The 19874-nt window shown below is 47.0% G+C and overlaps 1 long non-coding RNA gene across 1 annotated transcript in view; it reads right to left on the reverse strand.

The window, feature by feature from the left end:
• Positions 1 to 19874, reverse strand: part of LOC131482963 (uncharacterized) — a 58502-nt gene continuing 38628 nt past the window's right edge. The window contains exon 3 of the long non-coding RNA XR_009247440.1: positions 1 to 202. This is a non-coding gene — a long non-coding RNA (uncharacterized LOC131482963). The remainder of the gene's footprint in view (positions 203 to 19874) is intronic.

Consider the following 19874-nt stretch of genomic DNA (forward strand, 5'->3'; position numbering starts at 1 on the left):
GAAACTCTTCCCTGATTCCACAAGCTGGGGTAGAGCTGTCAGTCAAAATACCTGTACTGGACCCACAAGGGGAGGAGTTTCCAGGTGGGGCCAATCAGAAAAATTTCTGTAGTTGAGTTGGGGTTGTGGAGTGCGTTTTCCTCTTTCGGACATGGTTCCAGGGCTGTTGGCCTCATATCTCTGCCACATGGAATGGAGCTGTCTGAAACAGGAAAGGGTGCTATTACCAAGCAATGACACAAAAGCAAAGCTGGGTGTGGAGGGTGGCCTTTCCATCAACACGGTCCATATGCTTGGATCAAGCCATGCCTGCAGCCCCTTCTTCTGTGGATGTGCTTATTTAACAACAAATACACTGCACTTCACAGCTGGAAAAATCCTGATTAAGGTTGTTTCCTTCCAAAACAGACAGGGAGAGAGACACTGGCCGACCAAGAACCTGAACTTGTCCTCTGACTCATGGCAGCCCTGGCTCAAGTCACTGCCCCTTGTTGGAGCTCAGTGTCACGATCTGTGCAAAGGTCTGCTGGGAGCAGGAAGCAACGTCATTTATTTACATCCCACCTTGTTGCAGAAATGAGTTTAGGCAGCTTATGGATGTAATAAAACCAGAGGTTAGCAAAAGACAGGGATAACGAAATTGTGGGGACAGGAAAGAAGTGAACCCAAGGATGAAGTCAGGTTACCACGTGCCTGCCCTGAAGCTCCAGACAGTTGCTAGAAGTGAATAGAAGAGTTTGTTCTGAGATTTCTGGCAGCTGAAGTGAGAGAAAGGAAACACGGTTACAAGTATTCATAGGCAGGGGAAAAAACACCAAAAACAGTCTTCTAGAAGAAACTCAATTTTCCCTGGAATAAAAGCCTGAAATAAATTTCCTTGTGGTTCCCCATCAAAAGGACTTTGTGAAATACCATGGGCAAAGATAAAAGGCAAGTAACAGGCTGGAGTCAATTGTTGCAACACACTTACCAGTCAGAGGATTAAAATCCATAATAAATCAAGAGCGCCTACAAATCAATAAGGAAAAGACAAAATACTCCACCACAAAATGGACAAAGAGGAATAAACACACAATACACAATAGAAGAAGTCATGATCAGATTAGCAAAAACAAAAAGAATGGGTATGAGCACGAGGAGTAAAGGTATGGGGAATAGGTATTCTCAGACACCTTTATTTGAACTTAACACCTCACATTACATGGCCTATGATGCATTTAGGCCTATTTGACTTAGTGGCCATTTCCATGACAACATTTTGGGTTCAGTGAGGGTCAAAACTGTCTCCTGGAGCCTGGCAGCATGGCCTAGCAGCTAAAGTCCTGGCTTTGAACGCACCAGGATCCCATATGGGCACCGGTTCTAATACTGGCAGCTCCACTTCCCATCCAGCTCCCTGCTTGTGGCCTGGGAAAGCAATCGAGGATGGCCCAAAAGATTTGGGACTCTGCACCCGCATGGGAGACCCGTAAGAGGTTCCTGGTTCCCGGCTTTGGATCGGCGCAGCACCGGCTGTTGCGGTTACTTGGGGAGTGAATCATCGGACGGAAGATCTTTCCCTCTGTCTCTCCTCTCTGTATATCTGACTTTGTAATAAAAATAAATAAATATTTTAAAAAACTGTCTGCTGTTCACACAGAATTCCAAGAACCTAGAACAATCTGTCCTGCACACAGTAGGTGTTCAACAACTTACCAAGAGTGTGAGTGAATGAATGATGGATGGACACAATGCAACTTGGTACAACATTTTCAGAAAGCAACCTGGTGTCACCATGGGAATTAAACCCACATACATTGGTTCAGAAATGCCATGCCTCTCCCCACCCCAGCTATGTACTCAACAGAAACATGTCGGCACTCAAACACACCAGGGGAGAATGTTCTATGCAGTGCTGTCTATATGGCAAACGTTGGAAATGACCTAAACATTCAACAATGTACACAAATTAAGTAACTTGTGTTATATCCTCACTGTGTTGTTTTATGTGTTCTTAAAGACAGGTCAGAGCCTTAAAATACATTAGAAAGTCACAGAACAGCCACACAACACTTACAGGGGAAAAAAACCAGAAGAAACTTCACCAACTGACTTACCCATCCATCCATTCCTTATCAATAAAAATGGAAAACATATCTTGGAAGAAAACTCCAGATTATCGAGTGATAGCTTCTGACAAACAGAACAAACTGGAGATTTGTGCAAAGAGGTATGTTAATTTTAAGCATTTATTCAATATTTTTTGGTTATTCAATATATTTTTTGAAATGCATTTAGAATGTGCACAGACTGGGCATGTATTGTGGTCCACTGGATTAAGCTGCTGCTTGCAATGCTCGCATCCCACTTTGGGATGCAGCTACTCTGTTTCTGATCTAGCCCCCTGATAATAAGCTCAGGAAGCAAAGGATTATGGCCTTGAGTTTCTTCCACTTACACAGGACACCTGGATGCAGTTTCCAGTTCCTGGCTTTCATCTGGCCAAACCTTGGTTGTGTGGCCATTTGAGGAGTGAACCAGTGGACTGAAGATCTCTCTCCTCTCTCTTTTTCTCTGTCTCTTCCTCTTTGCCACTCTACTGTTCAAAAACCATAAACACTTTTTAAAAATGTGTGCATATAAGTGCATACGTTGATAGAATTTTGCAAATCCACACCCCAGAAACCAGCACTCGATGAAGAGACTGTTGCCAGCACCAAGTGGCTCTGCTTGTTACCCTCTTTGGGGCAGTCACAACCATGCTGGTATGACCTGTATCGCCTTAGACTAGCCTTTCCAATGTTTGTAGTTTATGTACCTGGACGCATAAACTGGATGCACTTCTTTACCTTCTTTATTTGGGGCAACATTACTGATTTATTCCTGTCCATTTCAAATATCCAGAGAATGCATCACTTGTATTCTAATGAGTTAGAGAATTGCAATTTATTATATAAAATCAATCCACAGCCACACTGTGATGTTGAGGCCACATCACATCCCTTCCTCTTCATGCAGTACAATGGGGGTTGCCCAAGACAGCACAAATGAGAGTGGCAGGTCTGGGACAGCTCGTTTCAAATAATCCCACAGCAGCAGGGGTGGCCCTGGATCCTGGAGTCTCTGTTTTGGACTTCCTTGGGCTTTGACTAAGGTGTTTATAGGAGTGGTTGGCTGCTCATTTCCCATAACAGCAGCTTCCACCTGCCAAGACCACTTGGGCCAGACACCCTGCCATCCTCACACTACACCCAGTGGACAACAGGATTCACACTCTGCTCTGTCTGCTCTTAATTCCTGAGCCTTGAACCAATACCTTAGAATTCCATGATGAAGGCAAAACGGGCACCAGAGGAGAAGATGAGAACATGTTAACTAGGACTTGAGGAGCTGTGCAGCGATCGCTGCCCTAAGAGGTGTGGTAGGAGGGGACATGGGGAGAGAACACAATGGTTTAAGTTTAGGAACATACAGGGATGTGAACGCCAAATGCAGCTGCACAGTGGAGTTGGCAGCTGGGGGTCAGTAGGCCTGTGGGCTCCTCCTGGACCATCCAGGCCTCTCTGCCTTCTGCTCTGAGGGCCTCAGTCTTTCTCTCCAGGCATTGGGGAGACAACATCGAACAGACCCCTCTCATCTTCCATCTGCGTCTTCAACAGTGCACCAGGACACTCAGTTTGCATAAGAAAACCCATCTGGCCAATGAGTATTTTACTGCCAGTGCCTGTAGACTCCTCTTCCTACTTACTCTTCCAACAAGTCTCTCTCTCTCTCTCTCTCTCTCTCTCTCTCTCTCTCTCTCTCTCTCACACACACACACACACACACACATTGCCCAAAGGAGGGGGGTTCTTCCCCCTGCTTGTTACCTGCCACCCATTTCTCCTTCCTGGAAGTGGCAGCTGTTGTTATTCCTTGTGTTTCTCCCGGGAAGTGGCTCCCACATTCAAAGCATTGCACCTTTTACCGAATGGCAGCACACTCCCTGGTCCTGCATGTTTCTCTCTGGTCTTGGAGATTACCTTCCTCAGCATAGGCAGGGTGCCCCCTCCTTACAGCTGCTTGCAGTGTATGGCAGCGATGTGTAAGGTTCTATATAACCTCCAACACCCGATGAATGCTTAGGGCATTAACTTAAGGGTGCACCCCAAACATGGGAGTGTACTTAAAAGGGGCAAACATGGGAGTGTAATTAAGGGCGGAATAAAATTTCATTAAGGAAAAAATAGAATCTCTCAAGCAGGAGCTCCCCAGCAGCCTTAAGAAGAAACTAGAGCGAGGACAGTTCCCACAATATCCCTCCTGCTCCTCCTCCTGCAGACACCTGAACATCACAAGAGCACTGCCAGGTACATCTGTCCTCCACTATGCTCTGTCACAGTACATGCTGAAGGCACCCTGCTTGCCTGTTTATCCTGTCCTCTGGGTAGGACCAGGATCTGATCTGTTCAGTGTCTTAGTACAGTGTCTTGGTGCATGGGAGATGATGGCCAGAAATATTTTGAGGCACACAGGCAAGGACAGACCCAGTAGTGGGAGGTCAGAGCTTGGAGAAACCGAATAGCAGGCAAGCTTTATGTGGTCTTTTCCACACTGTCTGGATGGGTGGAGATGGTGCCATGGCCACACTTGACTGCAGGCCGGGTGAGAGCTCCCTGAGGAAGGGTGAAAGACTCAGCTTGGTCTACCCAGGATACAGCTGCTTTGGGTTACATTTCCCAGGTAAATTGGGACAACTGGTCACTTTACCTGAGCTACTGACTTTCTGGAATGGACGTGATCGCTCACCTAACAGACATTACTCTTTCCTTACCCCTGCTTTGCTCATGTCAGTAGAGCCCACCTCCCAGGACAGAGGCCAGCAAAGGAAGATTCTTTTCCAACCTCTGTTGTGTTACCACGAATAGTCAGCTGTCACCAGTATGGCCGTAGGGAAAGTCTGTCTTCCTACTTTCTACCTGTAACCCTTTTTCCTTCCTGTTTCTGGATCTTGTCTTGTGAGGATGTGATGCTTGGAACCATGGCAACTATATTGTGGCCAGGAGGAAACAACCTCTTCACATACTAGCAAATAGCCATGTGAAGGCATGAGGGAACATGATGCTTTAGTGATATACTGAGCCTCTGCATGAGCCACAGGGCACAGGTTTTTCATCCCATGGGCTAATACAAACCTCCTTGGGGTTCATGAACCATTTCTAGAAGTAAACATAGGAATATATTTTAACAATCTTGGCCATTATGAGATATCTGCCACAGAACACAAAAAGACACAGTCAAAAAAGAAAGAATTGATAAAATGAACATCACTGAAAATCAGAATTCTGAGGTTCAAAATACTTCATTCAGAGGACAAAACAATCTATGTGCAGGGAGAAGACATTTAAAATATTTAAAATATCTTTCTGATAAAGGCCTCATATACAAAATATACCAAAGAGAGTTCCATTTCTGAAAGTGGGAGCAAAACTTGAAAATGAACCACAGAGGAAAGATTCAAATGGCCAATAAACACATGAAAAGGTGCTTACTTTATAACCAGAGAAATGCAAATTGAATCACTCTGGGTTACAGTTTACAGCTGCAAGAACGGCTAAAGTACATATACATACATATATATATATATATATATATATATATATATATATATATATATACACATACACGTACACACACATACATAAATCTGACAATACAAAGTGTTAGTGAGGATGTTGAGTACCTAGAACTCCTGGGAAGCGTAAAACTGCACAGCCATTTTAGAAAACTGTTGAGCAACGATGTTAAACCGAAACACAAATGGACCTGTGGACCAGGTAACTGTAACTCTTCAGTATTTCTTCAAGAAATCAAACGCATCCATACTGGATATCCATACTAACAAACAGTGTCCACAGGTGTTCACTGTCACTGTCTTTACAACAGTGAAACAGAAGAAATACCACCAATATATGAAGAGAAGGGGGATGGAAAAATAAATTGTGATACCATACCTTTTACTACATGAATATGTAATATGGATATGTCAGACATGCTACACAGATCAAATGATATGTTTTTACTGCCTAGTAGTAAAAAAAGAAAAAAAACCAAAACGGATGAGTGTTAAAAATCAGGCTACATATGGCAGAGTACATATGCCAAGATTTCCTTCCTATGAGTTCAAGAGCCAATAAAACCAATCCATACTGTCAGAAGTCTGGTCAGTACAACACCGGGTGGGGCTGCAGTGAAGAGGGGAAGAAGCAGTTGGGAAATGGGCAGAAGGCAGCCAAACAGGGTGTCAAGAATATCCCACATTCGGACCCATTCCTTGAGACACATAGCTCAAGATTTGTGCATAATGGAGCTGGCATTGTGGTATATTGTAGCGCAGAGGGTTAAGCCACCGCCTGAGTTGTTGGTACCCCCATGTGAGCACTGGTTTCAGTCCCAACTTGCTCCGTATCCAATCCAGCTTCCTGCTAACTTGCCTGGGAACCCAGTGGAAGATGGCCGAAGGACCTGAGCTCCTGCCACCCATGTGGGTCCTTTGGATGAAGTAGTAAACCAGAAGATGGAAGAGCTCTTTCTGTCTGTATCCCTCTTCTTTGTAACTCTGATGCCCAAATACTGTTTTTTTTTTTTAATTGTGCACTTTTATTTATGCACACAGCAATGTAAAGAGTTAAATGTAATAGTAACCCCTATGCTTTAAGACACATTTGACTGGATATTCGCTACTTACAGCCAAAAGCACTCAAGTTCACCACATTCCTCAGCACACTATGGAGGGGCAGAAGGCTGACGCTTAACAGATAAGCAAGGGAAATGACCATGCAACAGCATTCACACAGGGAATGGAACAGATTCACACAGCCAACACCCTCCCCTCCCCTCAGTCCTACTGGCAGGGCTGCTAGTTTCCTCTACCAGGTGAGGGAGCCAAGGAGCAGGGAACTGCACTGACCTTTCTGGAGTCACTTATCCATGATCCATTCAGAACTTGACTATGGCAGCACTCTTTACACTCAGCTCACCCCTGGGCACATCCATCAACACATTTATTATGTCAGGGTAACTTTCTTTGGTCATTACTTCCACTGAGCAGAAGAACAGACTTTATTTAACAATAAGAATCACTGTGTTTTAAGTACTTATGCTTATTAGGTGCCTACTATCCCCTATTCCAGCAGTTTTCAAAGTGAAGCTCCTATACTGCATGGTATACCCAACTGGATTATGGGAAAAACAACTGATAATTCTATTTTTAATATATATTACCTAACATTATAATTTGCAATAATATATTCTATTATCTGTGTATTTGATCTTGCATTTTAAAAAGTAGGTATATATTATATAATAAGATATTGCTAGAGTGATAGGTTTTACTTTGTAAATACGCATATTGGAGGTAGTGTTCACTGATGAGAATGAAACTAAAACCTTTGATGACCCATTGGGTCACCTGATCCCTTTTGGCCCTCACGGTCCTCTGAGGACCTGGGGAAGTACTCCATGTCTCAGATAACTAGGGGTTCAAGGCCCCCCACCACACCTGTCTCCAGAGCTGTAGTTTCCTTGAAATCAAACCCTCGCTCAGACCTCCTGTTACCCTTTATGTAGAACTCAGGGGTGACAGACTCAACTCGATCTAGATGGAACCCCAATACAGTACTAAGGATATGATGGCCCTTTAGACAAAGGGGAGACACCAGGAGCTTATGCAGCAGGAGCAATGAAAGGTCTCATAGCACCTGCCCTTGGTAGCTCTAAAATAACGAGTGCTACATGTATTGGTGGGCCAATACTCTGGCACCTGCACAGCCCTTCAGTGACAACATGAAACTTCAAATATGTTCCAGGATTTAACCATTACTGGTTAACTGCATCTTCTAGGATTCGCATCCATATTTCTGAATCCTACAAATATATAGCTTTGTTGGGCCTATTTTCAATATCATTCGTTGACTTCCCAAGACAAAAGAGGAGGGATTTTATCTCACTTTATACATGCTTTATTCCCATATTTCACTCTCCTCCCCTTCCAATGCAATCAATATTGATATTGTGTTGATTTCATATTGTATTTTCATTAGTATGACTAGGCAAATATTGCTTCCTGCTGAGTCAGTACTACATTGTAATAACATTTCCTTTCTCTGTGACTCCCAGCCCTTTCTTCTTGAACTAAAAATTGCCTTTTTTGGTTTGTTTAGCTTTCCTTGAACATTTGACCCAAGAAACACCCCTCAACATGATCTCCCACAGACAAAGCTGCCCAGTGATTTAAGGCTGTTACCATTCTCCCCCGGGCTCCCTGACCTGCGGTGTCCATCTGGACTTGTTTTGCTCTAGGTCTGGGCTACAGAGCTTGTCAGGAATTCCCTCTCTCCTGTGGTGCAACCACAGTCTCCCGTATAGCAAATTACACACCATTTACAGAATAAAAAATGACAATATTCTCCTGCCTGGGTCTGTGTCCAAGCTCCTCTCACAGTGACCCTGCACTTTGCCCATGTGATTTGCCTCAGCCAATAGGATAAAAGCAAAGGTGATGTAAGCAGAAACTGCAAAAAGAACTTGTGCCTTTGGGCCTTTGCTAGCAATGAAATCAGGCTGGATTGCTAGAGGATGCAAGACCTGGGGTCAAATCATCTCCATGCCCCAGCTGGTACTGAGCCAACTGCCAGGAATGTGAGTGAGGCCACCCACCACCAGCCGAGCAGATGTGGGAAGGCAGCAGCACAACCACATGGGCAGGTCCATAGTGGCCAACGAGTTTTGTCATCCAGGAAGAGCCAACAGATACATATCTCCCTCTTCTTGGTTGAGTCTCCTGTTGGGTAGAACACATCCTTTTGCAACACAGCTGCTTTTAGACATGTCCACAAGTCATTTCACATCAGCACCATCAGGAGAGGCATTCGTGACATCTTCCCTGGCTGGAGTCTGGACCAACCTTAGTCATGCAACAGAAGTGACACTACATAAACTTTGATGCCAGGCCAGGAAAGGCCATGTCCCTTCCACATAGTACTCTGAGAATGCTCATTCTGGCAGAAGCTGGTCACCAAGGAAGAGTTCTGACCACCACAGACCATGATGGAAAGGCCCTATGGAAACACCGCAGTAACTCTCTGGCTGAGCACAGGCCTCCAGCAAGACATCATTGTGAATTCTCCAGACATGCTCATCCTCCAGCTGAATAACATGGAACAGTCCCCATTAATAGCACAAGGAACAGGAAAATCACCCGATGAAAGCCCTACTTGAATCTCTAACCCACAAAATTAACCCACTCACTTTAGGGAGTGGTTTATTACCTAGCAATAGATAACCACAATCAACTTGTATCTCCTGCTGGGAGGATCACAGTCTTACTGGGACAGAAGGGACTTGAGACCATTTGTGCAGGCCATTGTGTATATATATTTTTAAAGGTTTATTTATTTGAAGAGCAGAGCAAGAGATAAAGGGGGGGGGGAGCAAGAGAGAGAAACACAGAGAGAATATTCACCTGATGGTTCACTCTCCAAATGCCTATAACACTCAAGTCTGGACAGGCCAAAGCCAGGAGCCAGGAGCTCCATCGTGATTTCCCACATGAATATCAGGGGCCCAAGCACTCGGCTATCTTCTGTTGCCTTCCTAGGTGCATTAGCAGGAAACTGGATCAGAAGCAGTATAGCCAGGACTCCAGCTGGAGCTTCACTATTAGTTACTGGCATCAAAGAGAGTAGCTTGATCTGCTGTTTCACAATATTGATTCCAGCTGCATATATTTTAATGTCTACTTCCTTCTTATTTCTTCTTAATTGCTTCCTGTTCATGTTTTATGAGTAGAATAGCCTTTATGTCTCAACAGATACTAATGACAGAATTTATTTTTAAGTTTTCTCCTCTTCCTAAATCCTGTTATTTGAAATCTTCTCCCTCTATTTTCCTGGTCTATTTTTTAAAAATCTCTCATGTTGGAAATTTCTTTAATACCCAGCCATCCCTGGCTGCCCATTTTCATTACCAACCTGATCAGAAGCTGCAGGTGTGGCCAGTGGCTTATTGGCGGGTATCTGTTGGGGTGGGGATCAAGAAGCTGGTGGTGCATTCTCCCTCCCCTCATTGCTGCACCTGTGGAACTTTGTGGTAGAAGTGGTTCACCATGTCATTTCCCACCTGCTGGGCACGACCATGCCCAGGGATATTCTAGAACAAGATGGGCAAAGGGGCTGGTATCCCCGGTTTTGAAGTCTCTTCTTTCTCCATTCTCCAGACAATAAGCTTCCTTTTTGCTGGTCTCAATGTGAGTGGGGATGTCGGGGGGCTGAGGACCTGAGGGTCCAACACCTCTGGATACAGACTTCCAGACAATTGCCCAGTCTCTCTGCTCACCTCACCAGCATCTCCCCGACACCTAGTACCTCCCAGTTGTTGAGCCTTTCAGGGAAGTCAATTGGTTTCTCTCAGCAGCTATCCCTACATGCAGCAGCCATGCAGCCCAGCCACGTGGGTTCAGCTTTCTTCCCCTCTGCTGTGGTCCCAAGCCGTTTCTCCCTCCACTTGTCTTTCTTGCACATTGCAACTCAGGGTTGTCCCCTAGTGCTCTTAAAATATGGAGCTGGCATTTCTGCCTCTTGTTCCTGCTTTGGGAAGACTTCATTTTTACATGGGGGGTAAACATGCCTGTAGTCTGCTATCTTAGAAACCCCAGTTCATTAGTCTTCAATGGAAAAACACCTTTATATGGGCCAGCCACAGGTCAGAAAATCATTTCATTAGTGTTTTACATGGAAAATAGCATTCTGTTGAACACAAGTGGGTTGGCCATGTGGCTTTTGTGACTCTCCCTGCAAGGCCTGTGGCATCACATTCTGGCTTGATGAATGGATTGGAACCAGTCAGTACAGTCACAAATTGTGTATTAAGGAACATACAGGGCCAGGAACAAGCAACCCAGACATGCAGGAGAGGAGTGGAGGTGCCTATGACAGGACCAGTGCCCGGCTGCCCATAACGCCTTCTTCCCTCTGGGCAACTTGCTTGCTTGACAGTCACCTGCTTGGAGGATGTCTCCACCCTCCAAGCATGTCCTAGCCATGAATTCTGCTTTATTGTGCCATCGTCTAACTGCCAGGCAGTGGACCCCACATGACTGATTTATCTTCAGTGCCACGGGAGGGTCTCATTGGCCCAGGAAATGAATGTTCTAGAACTTTCTGCTACGGTGCCCCTGATTTGGAGGAAACCACAGCTGTTTCTCCTCTAATAATCCCCTCTTTGGAGGTCAGGGGTCTCTGAGAATTTGAGGAAACATGAAGACCTTTTATTCAGGGATGTGGATTCCATCCTGAGACAAATTGTTACCTCCAAGGCCACCAGCTGTCCTGACAGTCTGTCACCATGGCCTGCCTCTCTAGGATGTGGGCCCAGGCCTGGCCAGGGCTGAAATTGCCCTGAAAGTGAGTCTTCCCTTTCATTAAAAGGGAGAGAGAGCCAGCCTGCTAATGGAATGGTGCTGGGAGTGGGGATGGGGTCAAGTTCATGCGGCCCTTGGAAGATCAAGGCCTCCTTGTTTATTTTTCTAAACATGTTCGTCTTTACTGGAGACAGGGGGGCCCCCGTGGGCCACGGGGAGGGAACCTGCACAGCTCAGCACGGCATCATTTGCCTTGTGCTTTTATTTATTTTTTTAATAATTACAAGCTTAATGAAAAACTAACCCAACCCCCAAGCAGGCCAGAGCCTCAAAGCTGGCCTTGGCAGGAGTTCCTGACAGCTACAAGGATGAGACATGAGGGATATGAAGGAACTACCAGAAGTCAAGAAGCCTGTTATCTGGGTGGGGTCTCCCTCTCACAGCCAGTTGTAGCTCCCTCTTGCCTTCTGCTTTCTGCCTACATCTGACAGCCGGTTTTGTCTGGGCCCACCATGGAAGACAGAGCCCAGAGGGTATAGGAAGCTGTGCATGCCATGCACTGCAGGAGGCCTGAGCCAGTGGCTGGTGGGACGACTGCTCAGAGACAGAGCTGAAGGGAAGTGACGATGCATCCTTGCTACCGACAGCCCACACTGGGCAGGCCTGATGTGCCAGGAAGTCAGCTGTGGGGAGCAGGCACCATACTTCTCCACCCCTTCATTCCATCTTCACACTCAGGCCTATCTGCGTTCCCAGCACTGCGGGTGGAAATGCAGCGAGTTCCTCAGTGGCTTCTACAGACTGTAGACCCATTAAGTGCCAGGCACTGAGCTAGTTGAATTCTTGTGAGATGGCATTACTGACCCATTTTACAGATGAGGTTGAGTGTTGGCTCAAGGTTCTTCAGCCAGGGAATGGCCTGTACCCCTCGTCTCCTGAGAATGCTTCACAATGAGTGGAGTCTGGAATGAATTTTGTGAACCTCCAAGACCACAGAGCTTGTCTGTCTGATTCACTTTTGTGTCCTTAGGGCCTAACACAAAGCTTGGCATATATCAGATGGTTCAGTAAACCTCTGTAGGAGGAATGAGAATGAACAAACATATCTGGACCTAAAAGTAACATCCAAAGGAACTGCCTAGTTCTCTCTTCCCCTTTCCAGGTGATCCTAGTTCTCCTAGAAGTGGCCAGAAGGACTGGAAAAACTGGGATGAGGAATAGGACTTGATCTCAGGGAAAGTAGGGAGCCATAGCAGGTTCTAGAGGAGGGAGTTCTGAGTTAGGGAGGGTGGTCTTCCTCTGTTTTAACAGACTCCATGAGTGTTAGTCAAAGTCAATGAAACTTTGGCCAACAGATTGAACCGTTTCCAGATGAGGGCACTTCTCAGAGGCAGGTTTCCCAAATATATCTTGTTCCTTGTATTGAAAATTAATGTCGGGGCCAGTCAGGCTCCTCCTGGGCTTGCTTGGGCAAAGTCCTCATGACATCAGTCAGGGTTGCCAAAGCAGGGCTTGTCCACAGGGAGGCAGCTGAGCGACTTGGTGTACCATGGCAGCTCTGAAGGACAGATGTCTTACAACTTGCAAGCTGGGGTCCTGGAGGCCTGGAAATGCACGGCTCACACTAGGAGGCAATAGAAACTGCTGGCCATTTGGGAGTGAGGTCGGCGCAAAGTGTTTGATTGCTACAACCACTCATGAGATAGCAGCCACTTCACAGATGTGGAAACAGAGGCCTGCACAAAGTCCACACAGTGAGTAAAGACAGGTCTGCCTTTGGGGCACACAACATTGCCTCACAGGTACTTTTCCTTCTCTGAAGAAAACTGTATTTTATTTATTTGAAAGGAATAGTGAAAGAGACAGATAGACAAAGAAAGATCTTCCATCTGCTGATTCATTCTCCCAAATGGCTACAATGAATAGGACTGAGCCAGGTGAAAGCCAAGATCCAGGAACTCCATCCTTGTCTCCTACATGGATGGCAGGAACTCAAGGATTGGGGCTATCTTCCTCTGCTGCCCTCCCAGGCACGTTAGCAGGAAGCTGGAAGTAGCCAGGAATCAGACAGGTACTGCAGGCACGGGTTTATCCTACTGGGCTGCAATGTTGACTCCTATGCTTTAAAGTCATAAAAAAAAATCTCTGAATTGTAGAGTCCTAGAAAGTCACACAGGCAGGTTCTTAGAGCTGCTGGATCCTAAAATCAAATCACTTCCAAATCTGTTCTCATTGACTCGTCACATTCTGTAGTCATAAAATCTGGGCATCTTAGGATCCTGGAATCCACGGCTCTTGTGGGCTTGGAGCCAGAAAAGTTAGGATCCTGTGATGTTAGCTTCCTGGAAATGACCCTGTGTTAGTGACACAAGCCCTAACCTCTTATCTGGCATGGGGGAAACTGAGGCCCACAGAAGGAAAGGGAGACGCCCATGGGAAACAAGGCCAGGCTGACTCAGTGGCATTGGAAGAATCCATGAGGACAGGGAAAGGGCCTGGGCAGGCAGGGGTCTGTTTGTGATTAGCAGTGGGTTTCAGTGCTGCGAGGAATGTGCCTGGCGTTCCTGCTACCCCCGCAGGTTGCTGCCTCCTTTCTCCCCCATCAATGCCCTCCTCAAAGCCTGCCTTTGCCAGCCTCCATATCCTGTTTATACCACCAGCAAATTGAATTTTCAGAAGTTTGGCCTCCTTAACAAAGGCAGCTCCATACAGCGGCGGAGGTTTTCTTAGTTGGCATGCTGTTTCTTGGCTGGATGCCAGCTCTCCAGTAGACCCAGGGAAGGTCCTGAAGCCCAAATCAATGAGCCCAGGGAAGCATGGGACATAGGCCCAGTGGGACAGGTGGCAAGGGGACAGGGAAAGGCCTAAGGGCAGTGTCCCCAAAGGAGAGGCTCCCAGGTAGATAGGGACACCTTGCCGTTCAGGTCACACCTGAGAAAGTGTGGCCCTCACTTTTTCAGATGCATCAATTGAGTGTGGTTTGATCAGAGGAAGAACAGGAGAAGTGATGGGAACTCACAAAGCACAGCCTTTGAAGGCAGGAATGTGTGGATCCCTTTGGACAGACAGAAAACTGAAATGTGGAGATGGCAAGCAGGAGACTTCTGCTCCAGCCTGGGCTTCCCAAGACCACTGCATCCAACCAGTTGGTTCCATCCAACCAGAGCCTGGGCTTCCCAAGACCACTGCAGGTGTCTACCAGGTCAACACGACTGTAAACACCAAGACTTCATTTGCCTTTTTCAAGTTTTCACTCTGGAGTTTTTCAAAGTTGACATGATGCCAGTACTCTGATAGCAATGAAGAAAACAAAAATTGTGCCTCTCCCTGTCAAAAAAACTCATGAACAAAATATACAATAGTTTTAACAGACAAGGCCAATATTACAAGCTTCAACATGGGTTTTTTTCCTTCAGAATATTGCTTTAAAATACGTGTCTTAATTACTGAGATTTTTTGGTGTAATTTAATTTTACCCTCAAGGCAACTGTCTCATCTAGTTCACCCTAGTCCTGGCTCCGGACTTAAACAGCAACTCCTTGGGTTCCTCAGTCATTTTGGAGAGAGTGAAGGGCTCCCAGGAACATTGCTGATCAACAAGACAAGGTCCCTTCAGCCCAGATTGTCCGGCAACGGAAATGTTGACATCTAAGCACTGAGTCCCGGTGACAGTGTGTGTGTGCACACGCAGGGGTCAGAGAACCAGGAGAGGTGGTTGGCTTCACTGACTTGAATGCTGCTAACATTCCAGAGCCTTACAGCTGGGGAACGCTGCAGCCGGGATTTTAACCCAAGCAGTGAAACCCTGGAATCCTGCACTAGTCCCTCCTAAGAAGGTTCTACTTTCATCCAACTCAGCATGTTCCTGAGGCAAAGTTCCCACACCCAGATGGCTCACAGTCCAGAGGGCAAACAGACTTGTGCCCTGGAAAGGTACCAGAGAGGAGTGTCTCAGGAGCGGGCACCAGAGGTTGGGTTGGGGATCCATGATGTGAGGAAGTGGGTTCAGCCTCAGCAGGCAAGGAGCATGTTGTAGGCAGAGGAGTGCAGGTTAAAAAAAAAAAAGGCAGACAGGGTTAAAGGAGGACTGGGAAGTGGTCTCCTGATGCAGGACTGGGGGAAGGCAGGCAAGACCTGCAAGGTAGGCGGGTTCCTGCAGGACATCCATGAGTATTTGCTGAGTGAATGGATGGGTGGCCACTGGGGAAGGACTGATTGGGGGGCACAGGGAGGAGGGAGTGAGGTCAATGGGGAGTACAAAGCAACTGTGCAGGTGACAGAGAATGAGTCTAACCTGTAGGGACCACTGGAATGGAGCAAACAGAGACAGGGGAGAGGGAGAGAGCTCTGAACCTGCAGCGCTGGTCACCTGCAGCAACTAATGGCACACATCTCAAAGCCCACCCCTGTGCCCTGCTCCATGTTGTGTCCCCTCCCTGGCATCCTTTGCCTTTCACCTTGGCATCTCCATGTTGTGCCCATTTTCAGGCCTCCCATGCTCTGCTCCTCCTGGGTGGCCTGAATGAGCTTTGCTGCTTTCCTTACCCTTTTGGATCACTTCCTTTCCCCCTCCACAGCCTTTTGTGTGCAGAGGCCAGTGCTCAAACCCCACCTCTGTAGCCTTCGGTGGCAGGCCAGTGGGGAGCCGGGGACTGCCATGGAGTAGAGGAATGATGGGGTGAACACAGAGTGAGATACCCACTTGTTAGCCTTCTCAAGGCAACATCTGAGAGAAACTGGGGTTCAGAATTTGGGTAATTGAAAGCAGGGACAACCTCTCTGGGGATGGCCCCTAAATCTTGCAGGAGCAGACAGCACAGCTCTTCACAGAAGTGCTTGCGAAGCCCTTAATTAAAATCACCATCAGAACAAAGACTACTCTGAAGCAAGAGCTTAGATCCCACTGGAGTCCTGAATTCAGAGAATCATGCTGCCCAAGTGTGCAACACAGAGGCAAATGAGGCCGTGAGGAAGAAGAGGCTGAGTCTTCATGCATGCTGCCTGAGAGAGGAAAGCACCTCACCACCCCACTTAACATTCTTCAAGTTTATATCCGCGGCCTCTGGGTTGTGGAAAGCTGGCTCATTCGACAGGATAATCTGCTAGGCTGCAAAGCTCAGGCTACGGCTGCATTAGCAGGTGCGGCAGATGCAGGAGCTCCAATGATGGCGTAGGGGTGGGATTTCTCTCCTTCCTGCTCAACATCCTTCAGAGTCAACTTCATTTCCAGCTCTTTCAGGAAGCCAGATGGCTGCCTCACAGCTGTGATTGGACCAGTACAGTCACACACTTGACTCTGAACCAATTGTATGGGCAAGAAGTGGCACATTCTGTTCGATGGAGATCTGGGACACCCCTGGTATATCAACCAAAGGGAGTCCACGAACTGAAATTGCTGGGAGGGGCATGGAATCTGGGAATATAGGCAAATGATACTCTCCGCAAGGGCCATTGCCCACGTGGCAGCCATTGTTTACCAATTTACAGGTGAGGAAAAAGCCTGGGAGAGGTCAAACAACTCTCACAATGAGAAGGTAATGAAAAGCTGTGAACCCATCTCTGTATGACTCCAGCGCCCCAGCTTGGAAGTGCTTCTCTGTGTTGCTTCCCAGGCAACAGCTGCTTCACCTTGGGCCACAGTAAAGGGTAATTAGAAGGAGGATGACATTCCCAGGGGACGTTCGCTGATGTGCTCTTAGACAACATGACATTTGGTGGCCTTTGCTTGAGTTAAAAGTACACTCAGGGAGCAAAATTTCACTCAGCAGGATACCTGCATCCCATATGGGAGTGCTTGGGTTCAAATCCTGGGTCTACTCTCAATTGCAGCTTCCTGTTGTGTACCTGGGAGACAGCAGGTGATAGCTCAGTTACATGGGTCCATGCCACCCAGATTAACTTCCCGCCTCCCAGCTTCTGTCTTGGTTGTTTGTGGACATCAGAGGAATAACCCAGTGGATGGAAGATTTCTCTGTCTCCCAAATAAATAAGATAATACATGAAATATTTAAAAACACAAAACCACACTAAGAGCAAACCAGTTTGGGACCATCTGGGGAGTTGGTAGAGCTGGAGGGCAGTAGTGCCCTTGGCTGGCGTGTAGGACCTCAGACCAGTGGAATGGAAGGAAGAAAGACTCTGTCCTCCCAGAGCTTCGTGGGGTTAGTTAGAACTAATGCTACTAAGTGGCACTCACGGAGCACTGTCTCCATGATGGCATCATCCTAGATCTTTGCTTGTTTTAATTCATCTTTTCAGCAAGCCCATGGGAAACCAGGGCCACATGTGGCTAAGCAAGCACTCAGGGAGTATCCCTGTTTGTCGTCAGTATCTAAGGGTCTGTGAGGTCTTCCCCAGGCCTTGGAATTTGTGGGTGCTTCCTGGACTCCGCTCTCCCACCCACAGCTGGTGCCATCCCCCACAGCCTCTGTTTATACCACGTCATGGAATCAGCCCCTTTCATCCTCTTCCCTTCCCTCACACCCTCCATCCCTCCACTCAAACAAAGGCCATAATTTGGAAAAGGGTCATCTTGAGTTAGACTCCTGGGACTACCCCAGGCACCAGGGGAAATATCCACTTGGGTGCCTAGCTGTAAGTGATCTAGAAGATTGCTAGCTTTGGAGCTGGGAAGATCTCAGCTGCAACGTTAATAAGGCTACCATAGCCGGTGTTGTGAAAGATTCCCCTAAGAGTTGCTCAGTGGGCAACCTGAGCAACCTTAGGTAGAGGGCCAATCAAATGACTGTGCAAGATAAGAAGTAAGGCAGCCACCTCAAATAAGCTGCTGCAAGAACTGAGCCTACATTTGCAAGTATTTATCACAAGGTCTGCACACAGCAGGTGCTCGAAATGAAAACAGACTCTCATTTGCAGAGAATTATCAGAGGTCACAACGTGAATAAAGGAAAAGCTCAGATTCAAACCCAACAAAGTGACACTTTTTACTGTAAAGGCTGAAGAAAAGACCATGAGTGTTTTGCCCATTTTTATTTTAGTCCAAGGCACAGGGTTCATGTCAGATAGATTTTGGATAATGTTGTGTTGGGAGATCTCATAAGCTCTGTGTGTGTGTGTGTGTGTGTGTGTGTGTGTACACATAAAGGAATTATGAGTGGATGTTCGGACAGAGTGGACAAATGGAGAGTAGATAGGTGAATAGGTAAGAAGGGCAGAGGTTAGTTGGATAAGTGGGTTATTAGCAAGGTGGATGGCTACATTGGTAGATGGTTAGGAGGAAGGTTGGATGGGTAGACGCTCAGAAGCTTGAGTGGGTAAATGAAAGGCTAAGTGGAAGAATGAGTGCATAGCCAGATGGGCGGGCAGACGGAATAGTGCTGACAGAAGCACAGGAGATGGTCTTTGGCCTCTTGGCCACCTTTTCCCAATTTCCTTTTCCAGTGGAAAAATTGAAAACCATGGGCCCCGGGAAGACATTCCCCTGTGTGGTCTGTTAATAAAGGCTCAGAAAGGCCAGCTGAGGCTGGCAGCTCCTCCTACTCCAGGACCCTGTTATTAGCCACACTTACCCCTATCTGCCCCGTCCTGGAGTAGAAGCATGAGCTGGTGGCCAATGAGAGGCTGGGCGCACCCAGGCCTCTCATTAAGCCTTATTAAGCCCAGAGGGAGATCAAGAAGTGGAGGGATCTTGCTCCCAAAGGTCAGCAGTTGGAAAAAGGCACAGTTATGCTCTGGGGTGGTCGTCTACTCTCAGCAGGCTATAAGGAATGTGGGATTTTGCCTGTCCTGTCCCGTTCCACCCTCTCCACAGAGCTGGCCTTCTAGACAGAGACAGGGACAGACACAGGCACACAAGGAGAGGTACAAGATGCGGAATGAAGACAAGCAGACAGGGCCATAAAAGGTACAGTAACAGAAGGATGTTCTGTGTAGGTGTATTGGGAGGATTTCTCCGAGAAGGTGAGTGTGACTGAGGGAATTAAGTGTCCATCAAAACCCATTCTCCTTATTGCTAGGATGAGGTTGGAGCTCACAAGTAGCTCCCAGACAGGGCCAACACTTGTGAGTCCTCTCTTTGACAAGGTGTGGCCCTTCTGTCATGGTGATTTGGCCTTACCTAAGTCATACCATGTTTGAACTGAAATCTGAAAGACACAACAAACTGGGATAGGGCAAGACTGAGCTTGGAGTGTTGTAGGGACAGAAAGTATGCCTGCATGGCCAGAATGAATGATGCAAGAGGTAGGAAGGAAATAAGGTGAGCTGTGACAGCAGGGGCCTCTATTACGAGTCTGTATTTCAGGTAAAGTGAGCAAGGATGCGTCCATGAGCAAGGGAGAAATGCCACATGGCTCATACTGGGAAAAGATCCCACCGGCTGTGCTGTGCAGAGACAAGCTGGAGAGATGTGAACATGTGACAGGAGAGGGGCTGCTGCAGCCACACTGGCCTGGATAAGCTGGGGGCAGCAGTGAAAGGGCAGACTGAATGGATTTGGGAAATAGAGGGTTGGTTGTAGAGGGTGATAGAAATGGAA

The sequence above is a fragment of the Ochotona princeps genome, chromosome 22 (genome assembly GCF_030435755.1).
Source record: "Ochotona princeps isolate mOchPri1 chromosome 22, mOchPri1.hap1, whole genome shotgun sequence".
Taxonomy (NCBI): Eukaryota; Metazoa; Chordata; class Mammalia; order Lagomorpha; family Ochotonidae; genus Ochotona; species Ochotona princeps.